This window comes from Dermacentor silvarum, chromosome 4 (genome assembly GCF_013339745.2).
Source record: "Dermacentor silvarum isolate Dsil-2018 chromosome 4, BIME_Dsil_1.4, whole genome shotgun sequence".
NCBI lineage: Eukaryota > Metazoa > Arthropoda > Arachnida > Ixodida > Ixodidae > Dermacentor > Dermacentor silvarum.
Genome location: NC_051157.2, coordinates 22,524,244 through 22,535,760, shown reverse-complemented (window position 1 = coordinate 22,535,760; position 11,517 = coordinate 22,524,244). Strand labels below are relative to the sequence as shown.

The 11,517-nt window shown below is 49.2% G+C and overlaps 1 long non-coding RNA gene across 1 annotated transcript in view; it reads left to right on the top strand.

The window, feature by feature from the left end:
• Positions 1-280: 280 nt before the first annotated feature.
• LOC119449628 (uncharacterized) overlaps positions 281-11,517 on the top strand; it is a 203,036-nt gene continuing 191,799 nt past the window's right edge. The window contains exon 1 of the long non-coding RNA XR_005191243.2: positions 281-1,144. This is a non-coding gene — a long non-coding RNA (uncharacterized LOC119449628). The remainder of the gene's footprint in view (positions 1,145-11,517) is intronic.

Genomic DNA, 11,517 nt, shown 5'->3' with positions numbered 1-11,517 from the left:
GCCAGGCCTCCTTCTCGCTCGTACTTATCCAGCCAATCAGCGGTGGCCGAAATGGACAGTCCACTAGGTGGACACTTACAAAATGCTCCCCCATGGTTGTGAGCCGTGATGCTGAAGAGTATCCTGCATTATGTTTTTACCTGACGTGCGCTCTGGCACGGTCTCTCCGTCCTCCGGCATAGCTCCTCGCGCGCGCGCAGCCTCTCCCCCGTTCTTGCGAATGGAACGCTCCCCAGTCGCCGGCAGCGGCGGCGCCACTGCGGGCCGGCAGCTTTGCGCGCCTCCACGCTAGTCGCAGCTCGGAGTCCACTAGGACAGCATGGCCGCTCGCCGCGCCGCTGCAGCAGCAGCTGGTGTGTAAAACCGGCGCCACGCTCCGCCCCTTTGGAGTACAGCAGCCGTCAAGGTGGACGATGTCTGCCGCCGGCGTTGTGCGTGTCGTGTAGTCGCGACCCTTTTGACGTCGTCCGGAGGTGTCACATCGATCTCGGACGGTCATCTCGCCCGTCGTGCCGGCTCGGACGTCCGTCAATGATCTCCCTCTCCTTTTTCTCGCGGACACCCGGAAAGCACCGCGGCACTTGTCACTCACCGGAGTAGTAAAAGAAAGACTGTAGCGACGGGATCATCGCTCTCGTTCCATTTGATGCTGTTGCTGCTGCCGCTTCAAACGTCACACTGGCTTCTTTCCTTGCTTCGAGTGGTGGTGTGCAGTCGTTCCTCGCTTGGGACGTCAGTGTGTTGTGATTGCGTGTGCTGCAACTGATCGCGCCCAGGCACGACTGAGTTACCGCGCGCCCTTCCTGAACGTGACACTGACAGGAGTCCCGCGTCCTTCACGTGCGGCGACGCTCGACAGATACAGCGCGTGATTGTTGCTTCCGTGCACCGGATTTACCGCTGCGATTGTTTCTTTGTGTTGTGACCGACCTTTCAAGCGGTGCCCGGATCTGACGCTACCGAGCGCGCGCCAGTTTAAAACGTGCCTGCCCCTGGCGCCGTCGGGTGGCCGTGCACTTGACTTGCCTTGGATTGAGTTACCGTGTGCTTTTGGAGCTGCTGGCGCTCCCGTGGACTACCCTCGAGCATAGGACACGGCACGAGTCCTACGTTCTGGACGTCGTGGTGGTCAATCGCTTCGTTGGTAAGGCTTTCGAACGTTTTTACATTCGTAATCCGACCAACTGGTGACATTAGACCGTAGATTTCCTTCGTCTTTGAGTTAACAAGCTGTTTCTCATTGAGTGACCGATGTACGTATTTGTTTGCCGCTATTGTATAAGGTAAACATGCGCATGGAAAACGCTGGGGGTGGGAAGGATGGCTTGAAATGGCGCGCTTCAGTGGAGCTTGCAATGCTCTCCAAGTCGAAGTGGTTTCTTAGCTAGTACTCGATAAAGGTGCCCACAAAACGTGCTCATTGGTCGTTGCGGTAACTTTCATTTCAGCAATGTAACAAACAGGATGGGATGAGATAGATAGTAAAACAAGATAATACTTTGTCATAACTCGAAGCTCAGGCTAATTCTTAGTAAAAGGCAAATAACTATCCTGATATTCTCGCAGACTATGAGCACAAATCAAGTCATCGCTTGATGGACTTAGTCGGAAGCTCACTATACTGCGCTCTGAAACGCGAACGGCGTAGCTTGCGTGTAATCAATAATACTGTCAAACAACGGGTTGTAATCGCTGACAGAGAAAATTTTCATTTACCCGCCATTCATGTCTAATACGATAGATTTGTTCCATGAAAGTTAGCATCTCGTAATTGTTCGTCATCGAGTGACATTGGTAACGTCACGCCAGCCTTAAGAATGCCGAGTATGCCGGTCCTCGGGTTGTTCGGGTACAGTGGCTAGTAGTAGTTCGGGATCGCCCGGACGCGTCAACAGCGATGAGTGCACTCATCTAAGCGATGAGAATTCGAAGTGATCGGCACCCAGGGAGGGAACTTATTCTACTTGAGTTGAAAAGTTTTAGGTTTAATACAAAGCACAAACGTTTCGTAATTGAGGTATGGGGGAGGAGGCGGGGGGGATGGAGACTGGAGCAGGAGTCATTAGGATCTCTGCCATACAAACGAGCCTTACCACATAAGGCAAGCCACGTCACTTTTGTGAAATACACTCATTTATTATACATTCAAGTATAGGACGCGACACCATTGACTCAGATTCATTATTATGCGTTACATTTAGTGGTGTGACACATGTACAAAAGGTTCCCTTTTCCCAAGAGGCCCGATGCATTGGCAAGATACCTCTGGTTTCCTTTTTGCTTAGTTTAAAAGAACAACACAATTGAAAGAAAGCATCGCCGAAATTTGTCGTCTGAATGAACGGTCCGTTGACGCGATTCAGTCCAGCGTGCGTTCGCAGTTGTTTTACTTTGTTGCTGACTGGATAATTAACTAAGCGTGTATAAATTAAACAATGGAACATGGAATAGACGATGAAGAGCGCTTTGTTGCAGTGGCTGAAACTGTGGAAGTGTTTGTAAGTGATGCTGCTACTTTGTTTCGTAAACGTTGGAGACACTGCTTTTCTGCGTTATTCCCCTTCTAAGTGTAAAATTTGAGTTTCGAGCTTCGAACTTCTATACAGCGATTGCTTTTAGGTGCTGAGTTTCTTAGCTGATCATGTTTGTATCGAAGGCTTGGACGGGCAGCATGTGTTGATTGGTTGAATTATTTTATGCTATTTCATATGTTAGCAACTTTCGTCGTCAGTTATTCCACATCTCATTGCAGTATAAAATGACAAATAACGCGCGTATATACATAAAAAAGTAAGATCAAGATATATACAGTTAGAACTGGATCTAACAAATCCCGATTTTACGAAGTTCCCGATTTAACGGAGAAATTTCCATTCCCCGGCAGGTACCCATGGGGTTAAATGTTGTCATTAACCCGAATTAACGAAACTAATGGCAACGAAACCCGATTTAAGGCAGTTTTTCCTGGAATAGATGAGTAAAAAAACCGGTGATTTCTTTCTAATTTTGACACAGATGGGTTTTTCTTCGATCATGCGCTCGAACGCTATCGCGTTAAAACATCTATGCGCCCTAGTCGCGGCCTTTGCTCACGCGTCTTTGCAAATAGGCAGCCTGTCATAGATTCACGTGCAGACCACTTACCTTCATGTGACGATGCAGGCCAGGTAAGTGGCCTGCATCGTCACATGAAGGTAAGTGGTCTGCACGTCGCACAAGCCATTCGGGCCGCCCTCGCGGACTTCTCACTCGCGCACGCGTGGGCTAGCGGCAAATACGATGCCGTGGAAGCTATTGGGTGTCGCTACGTTACAATTTTAGATTTCGAAGGACCGAAAAATCTTTCTCGATTTTCTTCTTCCTGGGGTTTTACGTGCCAGAACCAGTTCTGATTATGAGGCACGCCGTAGTGGAGGGCTCCGGATTAATCTTTCTCGATTTTACGAATTTCCTGATATAACGAAATAATTCGAGCGTGGTCATCACTTCGTTAAATCGAGTTTCAGCTATATTAGTATATGCCGGAGCAGAACGATGGGGTAGTGTGTCAATGAAAGAGGACGAAGACAAAGGCTGTACGGGGAACTAAGTCGAGAAAATGGCGGATGTAACTAAAAATCATTTTAATACCTTCGTATTTGTGATAGTTTAGGAAATCGCAAGTTTTCCTCTCTCTAAAATTAGTCTGTTTCAGTATTACTTGTACAATTTCCGCCTTACCCCGCCTGACCTTCTCCTACGTGTTTTATATCTGCTCCTCCTTTAACCGCCGACTTCTTGTCCAATAAAAAGTAGTGACTCTATTGGGTAAGCGCCTTGGTGTATAAGGCGCAAGCAAGCAGCTAACAAAGTAGTCTTTTGTCCTGGTGGATGATGTTGCAGCGACATTTCCGTCGTACAAGCCTGATTACGCCATTATGGTTTGGCGCGTGGTGCGCCTCCCTGAGCGAGCTACAAAGTTTACGCCATCATTCCGAGGGTCATATATCCTCCTAAGACCCCTTGTATAAAATACATTGTACATTGCCTTCAAATGTTTTTCGAAATTAACTCGGAAGGGATTACGCAAAATATTCATTCTGGGTATGAAGTACAGTGCATGTGTAACTGTAAAGAAGTGGTTCACTAATACTCTTGTCATCCGTTCTCGAGAAATTTGACACTCAATTGATCTAGACCTCTGTGTCGTCCTAGACGGCCGAAACAACCTTCAGGTGTATTTCGAAAGCATTGAGACTGCGCGAAAATACCGGACGCGATAGCAACATGGCAATGTACTACACCTAGTTCCATCTTCATCTCTGCGTTTAAGCAATGAACGGCAGTTTTCACCATAGCAGGCATGAGGAGATGATGAAGATAGTTTTTCTTTTTTTTCCCCATGTACATGGAGACGCAGCTTTTGGCATCTCACCGTGGTATTTAAATATTAAGAATTGTTTTTCAGGTTCATAACATAACGTAGACAATAAAAAAAAAATCACAGCATATCCACGGGGTGAATGATGATGAGTGGGCGAAGCTCCGGAGGGAATCATCGGATCTCCCGCTTAAGGGGACGCTAGCACAAACGCGTTAGAAACGTGCAGTACTCTCTAGTAAGGGGGAGCGGCCACAGCGTCTTACGCAGCCATTTACACATGCCGGTACGTGCACCGCGTTTGCCGACGCCATCACATGACTGCCGAGAGAGTATACCCCCCGTATTCATAAACGCTCCTCGACTTGAACTTGACTTGCCACCGCTTTGGGCAGCGCGTTCGAAACGCGTTGAAGGTAAGGCGGAGAGGCCACAGCGTCTTACACCAGCTTCTTACACGGGCCGTAACGCGCTAGCACAAACGCGTTAGAAACGCGCTAGAAACGCGGCCTTTCGTTAATGTTGGGTATTTATTGCCATCGTGGTGCGTGTGTCCATGTCCGCTTCGTGGCGTATTGGGCTAACGCCGCGCGCTCGGAAGCGAGGGGTCCCTGGTTCGATTCCGCGCTACGGACACAACTTCGGAATTTTTTTTCTCATTTTTCTCAGACTGGTTACACACTACTACTACGACGACGACGACGGGGACGAACGGGTGCCGCTATAAGGAGCTTCGCCCCTAAAACGACCTTGTAGACCGATTATATCCCACAGCTCTGTTCGGGTCTCAGGAGGATGTACCGCGTTGTCTGTCGTTTGCGCCGTGTACGTAACTTACAGACTTTATTTCTTTAAGACTTACCTGAGCATCGACAGTCAGCTTCGTGCCATGCGTTCCCCGAACATGCGTCGCACATGATACGTTTTATTAACTGAAGCACCGCTATATCATTCGCCTTAATCCTCTTTGTATGTCACTGACGTGTAATGTGGACTGGTGAGAGACGACCTGCCATACTAGCCGATCAACATCACAATTGTACCTAATTCGCAATTATCGTCTGTCATGTCACTCGTGGCGGAAGTAAGGTGGGCATATTTACTTCCGTGCAACATTGGTGTCATTAGAGACAAAGAGCACGCGTTTGCCAAGAGCTGCTTTCCAGCTCTTCGTGTAGCTCCCACAACAAAGTCAAATGCCCGCCTTCGGTGCGATTGCCAAGTGCCCTGAGAGTCAGGCCCTGATATCCTGACATTCCAGACAAGATAGATTCTAGATTCCCGTTCCTCCACATGTCAGACATAATGTAGTATACAAAAGGAAAACGACAATAACTTGCCCGCCAGTAGCATGTGCGTTGCTCACGAAATAAAAGAAAATCACTCCGAGCCAAGATTGAACCTCGTAGCTCTTCATTTCAGGATGGCATTCGGCCGGTTTGGCCACAATAGTACGGGAAGCGCGATCACTTACGAGTAGGGCGACCACGGTGAACTCGGGTGAGCAAACGCATAGCCGTGTCGAGGCAAGCCGAAATGGGCGACACGGCCTTTCTCCAGAGCAGACGGAAACAAGCGCAGTATTTGGTCCGAGCTACTTATTGACAACGCATGGCTCGTTCGTATTAACAATGCACTTTTTGCACTTTATTTTCACCAACGGCAACGTCTCTGATTACAGTTTTATCGAACAGTACTTCACTATATTGTTTGTCTATGGTAGTCCGGGCTACAGATCTTATTGCCAACGTGTATGCCGAGGCTTCGGAAATATTCCGCTTCTTCCGACCTTCGCGCCTTGTTTACTTTTGGAGCAGAGTGTATTTCATTTCGCAACTCGAACATGGCTTCAAGCTAAAGCTTCCTTCTAAGTGAATTATGGAGTAAGGAATGAAGAACCTTTCAGGGCAGAACACATGCTGACCCTCGATGGCGGCTTAGTGGATCTGGCGTTCTCCTGCCCTGCTCGTGGTCACGAATTCGACTCCTTGTTGCCGCATTACGGAATGCAAGAATGCTTGTGTAGCACGCTTTGGGTGCAGCTGAAAGAAGCCAGGCTTTCAAGATTACTTCGGAGCCCTGTACTGCATGGTCGTTTATGAATCCTGCGTTGCTCTGGGACGTACAGTCACGTTAAACACGAGCTGCAACATGGCGCTCAAAACAAAGGGCTCAAAGGGCTGCAACAAAGGGCTCAAAGACAGCACGGTGGCGTGACGTACAAACATTTTGTTTAATAACTACCAGTGTTACGGTTGTTTGAGGTTTTTGTTAGTATTTCTGTAAATATTTCTACGCCTACCCTACGAGAAAACCCGTCCGTCCGTCACGTAAGACGATTGCTTTCAATGTAGAGGTCGCAGCCGAGAGCGCACTGATCTTCGTGCTGTCTCTCTCTTCAGCGCGAACTAAGCGGCGAGAACACAGCGTACACGCACCTATCAGCACTCGGCGCACTTTGTCCCCATCGCAGATCGCTTGCAAGATAAGGCCCGCGCGACCGCGCCATACGCACCCGACGCCGGAGTACGCTTGATCACGGTTCAAAAGGGTTCGACTCGGATGGATAAGGCAGTAAAGAGCGATAACAGCTTATAATGATCGGAACCTCATCAGCGCACCTGGCGCCGCCACCTGCAGTAGTTTGCTCTCTCTATCTCCTCTCTCTTTTCATTCCCATACCACCTTCCCCCAGTGCAGGGTAGCAAACCGGACGTGCGTCTGGTTAACCTCCCTGCCTCTCCTTTTTTTCTATTTCTCTCTCTCTCTCGATTCACCTGGCGACGCCGTCCACAGCAGTTCGTGTCGTTTATACTGGTCGGATCAATTTTCATAACATTGACAATGACACCGGGCTGCGTAGAGATGAGCAAGTGGCACAATGCTTACGCGGGCTTCCTTCTGATATAGAATTTTACGTTAATAATGTAACAGACTGCAGAGCGAATGTGCGTTTCGTTTATTCTACGCCTCTTCGCAGTTAAACGTTCCTCTTAACCGAAAGAAAAAACTGTTTTTGACAGCCCAGTTTGCGCAAACGGCCAGGGAGGAATAGAGGCCGGCGTCGTAATGACGTTTCTTTTGCTGACATTTTCTCCGTGTCGTTCTTTTATTTTCCCAACTTTATTTTTTCTCCGCTGGGCGCCGGGCAGTCTGACGCCCAGACATCTGTATATCCGGACGAATCGCTGAACACGCGTTCCGTTTTCAGCAGAGCCAGACTCGCAACTTTTGCTTTCTCCCTCGCAATTTATTAGCGCCCGCGGCCACGCGCCTGCGAATCGCAGCCGACTCGCCGCTCAAGCAGTCAGCTAGCTGTGTAGCAGCGGCGGTGGTGGGGGAGGCGCTCGCTGAAAGTTGCGAGGTGGTGGCACCCGCCGCATAAAGGCGCGTATACGCTGGCCTCCCGTAATTAATTCTCCGCATCCTGCCATTAATTCGCTCCATATCCCCCGGGGACCAACTCTCCTCCGGGCTCGGCTGGCTGTCTGATCGCCGCTGAACTCAACGCCGCTGCCGACCGAGCGTTCGCACGCCAGCGTGCGTGCGTGCGAGCGGTGCGTGTTTGCAGTGCGTGTCTCTGGCGGCGCCGGTGCGCCCTTATTGAGTCCGACATTTCACAACGGCGGCGGCCGGCCGGCCGACGACTCCGTAGACGGACCGACCCCGTCTCGCCTCCCCCCTCCCCCCCCCCCCCCTCTCACCCTTTTGCAGCGGCGCTTGAACGACTTTGACGTCGTAGATTAGGTTCGAAACGCTTGCCTCTCTCGTTCTACGACGGCGGCGGAGCGCCGGCGTTTCTTTTTTTTTTTTTTTTTCTTTTTTTTTTTTAATTGAGGGGCACGGGGGCTTGCTGTGTTCATGGTGCGTTGCCGCGAGTGCGAAAGAGCGCCTGCGCTAACGATGGAACGATGTAGTTTAGTTACGGTCCCTCGACGGTTAAGGTGGTGGTCCCACTCCGGCGGCACGCGCTCCGCATTTTATATAGGCAACGTTCGCGGATGCACTGTGTTTTCGGCACGCATTAGGCAGATGTGAGCTATATTGCATTAGAAACCTTGCTTGCTGCCATTAATGCTCGGCAATTTCTCTGCGTCGAGAGAGAGAGAGAGAGAGAAGTGAGCCGCGAACGCGAAAGCACAGCGACGTGTTCGGCTCGTGCGTAATTTGTTTTCTGTTGTACCGTAGTAGCGGTGTAAAGATCATTGAGAACATTGGCAGCCCTGTGATGCCATCTGCAAGACGAAATCGGCCCATCCCGGCTCTTTGCAGCCGCACTTCTCCCGAGATCAAATAAAGTTTTATCCATCCATCCATCTCCCCCGTCAACCTTACCCAAACATACATCTTTTCGTAAATTTCGTCATATTTGCGCCTTGGGAAATCTTAAACTGTTCTCTCTTCTTTTGTAAGCACCACACCTTCTCTTTTTCGTTCCCCCCCCCCTTTTTTTTAATATTCAGGCTTTTTAACACGAAAGTGTTTTATGCCGGGGTCCACCAAGACTTCACTGACGTATTTCCGTCACGGAAATACGTCACACGAACATACACGAACATAATACAAAGAAAGAAACCAGAAGAAAAAGTTCCACAAACATGCAAAATTTGGAAATCGAACCCACGACCTCTCGGTCCGCGACGATAGATCGCCGAGCGTTTAACCCATTGCGCCACAAACGCATTTGCAGAGAGCTACACAGACGCGCCTTATATATCTAACACTCCTCCGTGTACCCGCGCTCTTGCTCGGGGCGGTGCCGCCGCCTACGAGCAGAAAAGAGAAGTACTGCATTATGACACTAACGCGCACCGACAGTGAACGCTTCGGTGGTCTCAGCACTACGACGCCTCGATGCCAGCATTCGAAGGGACGCTGGCATCAAGAAGCACTACCAACGCCACTTAGGTGGCGTTCACCGTACTCAGCACAGCGGAGCGTGGCCTCCGCAATTAGCTCTGAAAATGTTTCTGAAGTTGATCGGGGAGGCTGCAATTACGACGCGCTGTACGCGCTGATTTGACTCGGTGACGATTCAGTTACGTGCTTTGTCTTGCGCGTTGTATTAGTGTGTCAGTTACGTGCTTCGTCTTTCGCGTTGTGCTAGCGTGTGCAGCGTAGTGCAGCTTCCATATGCACGACGGTTGCTCATGGTCATCGACGTTGGTAGTCGTGATGGAGGAGACGTGCCACCAGGCGTCAGCGTGGGTGCATCAACGCCTAAGGGCGCTTTAGCCACAAAACACCAATAGACATTATATATCAATGTGCAATAAACATTACACTACTTCTGTGAAGACACGTTTCACTTTCGTGTTCTATACCGATTCCTATATAAGAGGGATCAACCACATTTTTTTTTTCTCCGCTCTTATGTTCAAAGTCTCTTTTGGACAATACTGACCCTTAAAGTTTGCAGGCTTATATCTAGGCGAACCTCCTCTTTTTTCGTAAAGGACCATCCCCAAATGCTTCTGTGGCGCCCACGCACCTTAAGCGTGGGCGTCACGCACCTTAAGCGTGGCCGCCTTACCCCGCGTGCGAGGGTACTCGCGTGTGTTTGCACTTTCGTCCAGGTGCTTTCGTTTCCGTGTGCCACATGACCTGGGAAAATGTAGCTCTCGTTTTCCTAAATTGACGCAGAAAGTCCTTCATTCGGGTCTCCTCTCTCTTTCGCGTTACTTGCCTTACAGGTGCGTTACATTGCCTGCGAAGGAAATGAGGAGGGCACTGAACAGGTTCAACTAGAAGCACGTGTAGGGGGCTGCAGTAATTGCAATAGGCGTGGCATGTTGTAGTGACGCCTGCCAACATCATGCCGACAGTTAAGAAAGAAAAATTAACGCAAGGTATACGTTTTAGATACAGGGAGTGTACATGTCCGTTTCACAAATGCGCGATTTAAGGTCGTTCGTAATAAGAATCGTAATGATTCTGTAAGGACGGCCTGTTCACTGTCGCGTGAAGCATTCGGCTTGTACCGCCTTTTCCTTGTATTGCAAGCGGCATTTATGACCTACTTCAGGAAATGGGCTGAATAACGTGGCCGTCCGTCCGTCCATTCGCAAAAATTTCGAACATAAGAAATTGCGCGGTAGTCGAGGAACCGAACCAGCGCTCATGCGGCTTGGAGCCGAGCACTTTAACCACTACTCCATGGACGTCCGCCTTCTGCTGCAATCAACCCGCTATAAGTTCGGAAATAGATTACACGTATCCGGCTGAGCAGATTTCCCCGTACTGCGCCAAAGGATGAGCAGTAAGCTAGAAAGGGTTTCGGATCGGTAGGTGTGAGGCTATATATTGCATAGAAATGTTTGGGGCCGCACGTATGGTGAGGTTTGTTATCGCTTGTGATTCCAAACAGCGTGGGACCACCTCCTACAGTGTGTTATTTCTCAAGATCACGCGATAATCTCTCTACATACGAATTGGAGTCAGGGCGGCTCACAAATACTGTTCGCAGTAATTGAGCTAAGGTAATAAAATGTTCATTGGTGTCTTATTTTCTCACTTAAAAAAATTTCTCCAAGCTTTTATCAGCTACTAGCTCGCAGTACGGTGTCCGTTGTTTCTATTGTGCCTCTAGAGGACAACTACATATCTCAGCGCTGGAGGCGAGAGCAGAACGATACGCAAACTGCTTAACGTGGCAAGACGCCTCCTGAAGGTGCCAGCATAGTAGCATGCTGCAGGGTTCATCGTTGAGAACCAGGGTTCATCGTTTTGAAAACTTGCTATTTTGCGTGGATTAGCTAATGTCGATATTGAGCTAATTCTGACGTGAGAGCGCTTCCTCATCTAGTGGCGTTCGTGCGACGGCTAATCGCTGACGACTGCTTTATGCGAAAGAGAAGCTTTGTGATTAAGAAGCTTGATTACCCATCCTCCCCATTCATTTGTTTAGTTTATCATAATAAACTTTATAAACAGGCTACCATGTAACTAATGACAGCAGCAAGAGCATAGGCTATCTTTATGTAAAAATCGTATCATTGGCTTATCGAACTTTTATTCCACAAACCTACGCGCGTAACTTTCAGTTTGATCAGTCCGTAGGTTGGATGCTCTTAGGACCTTGTCTCGCAGCACTTCGTGTGTCCTGTGCATTTTTTTTTATTTTTTTTTTGAGAGAGCTACAGATTTCTCCTTCGGGG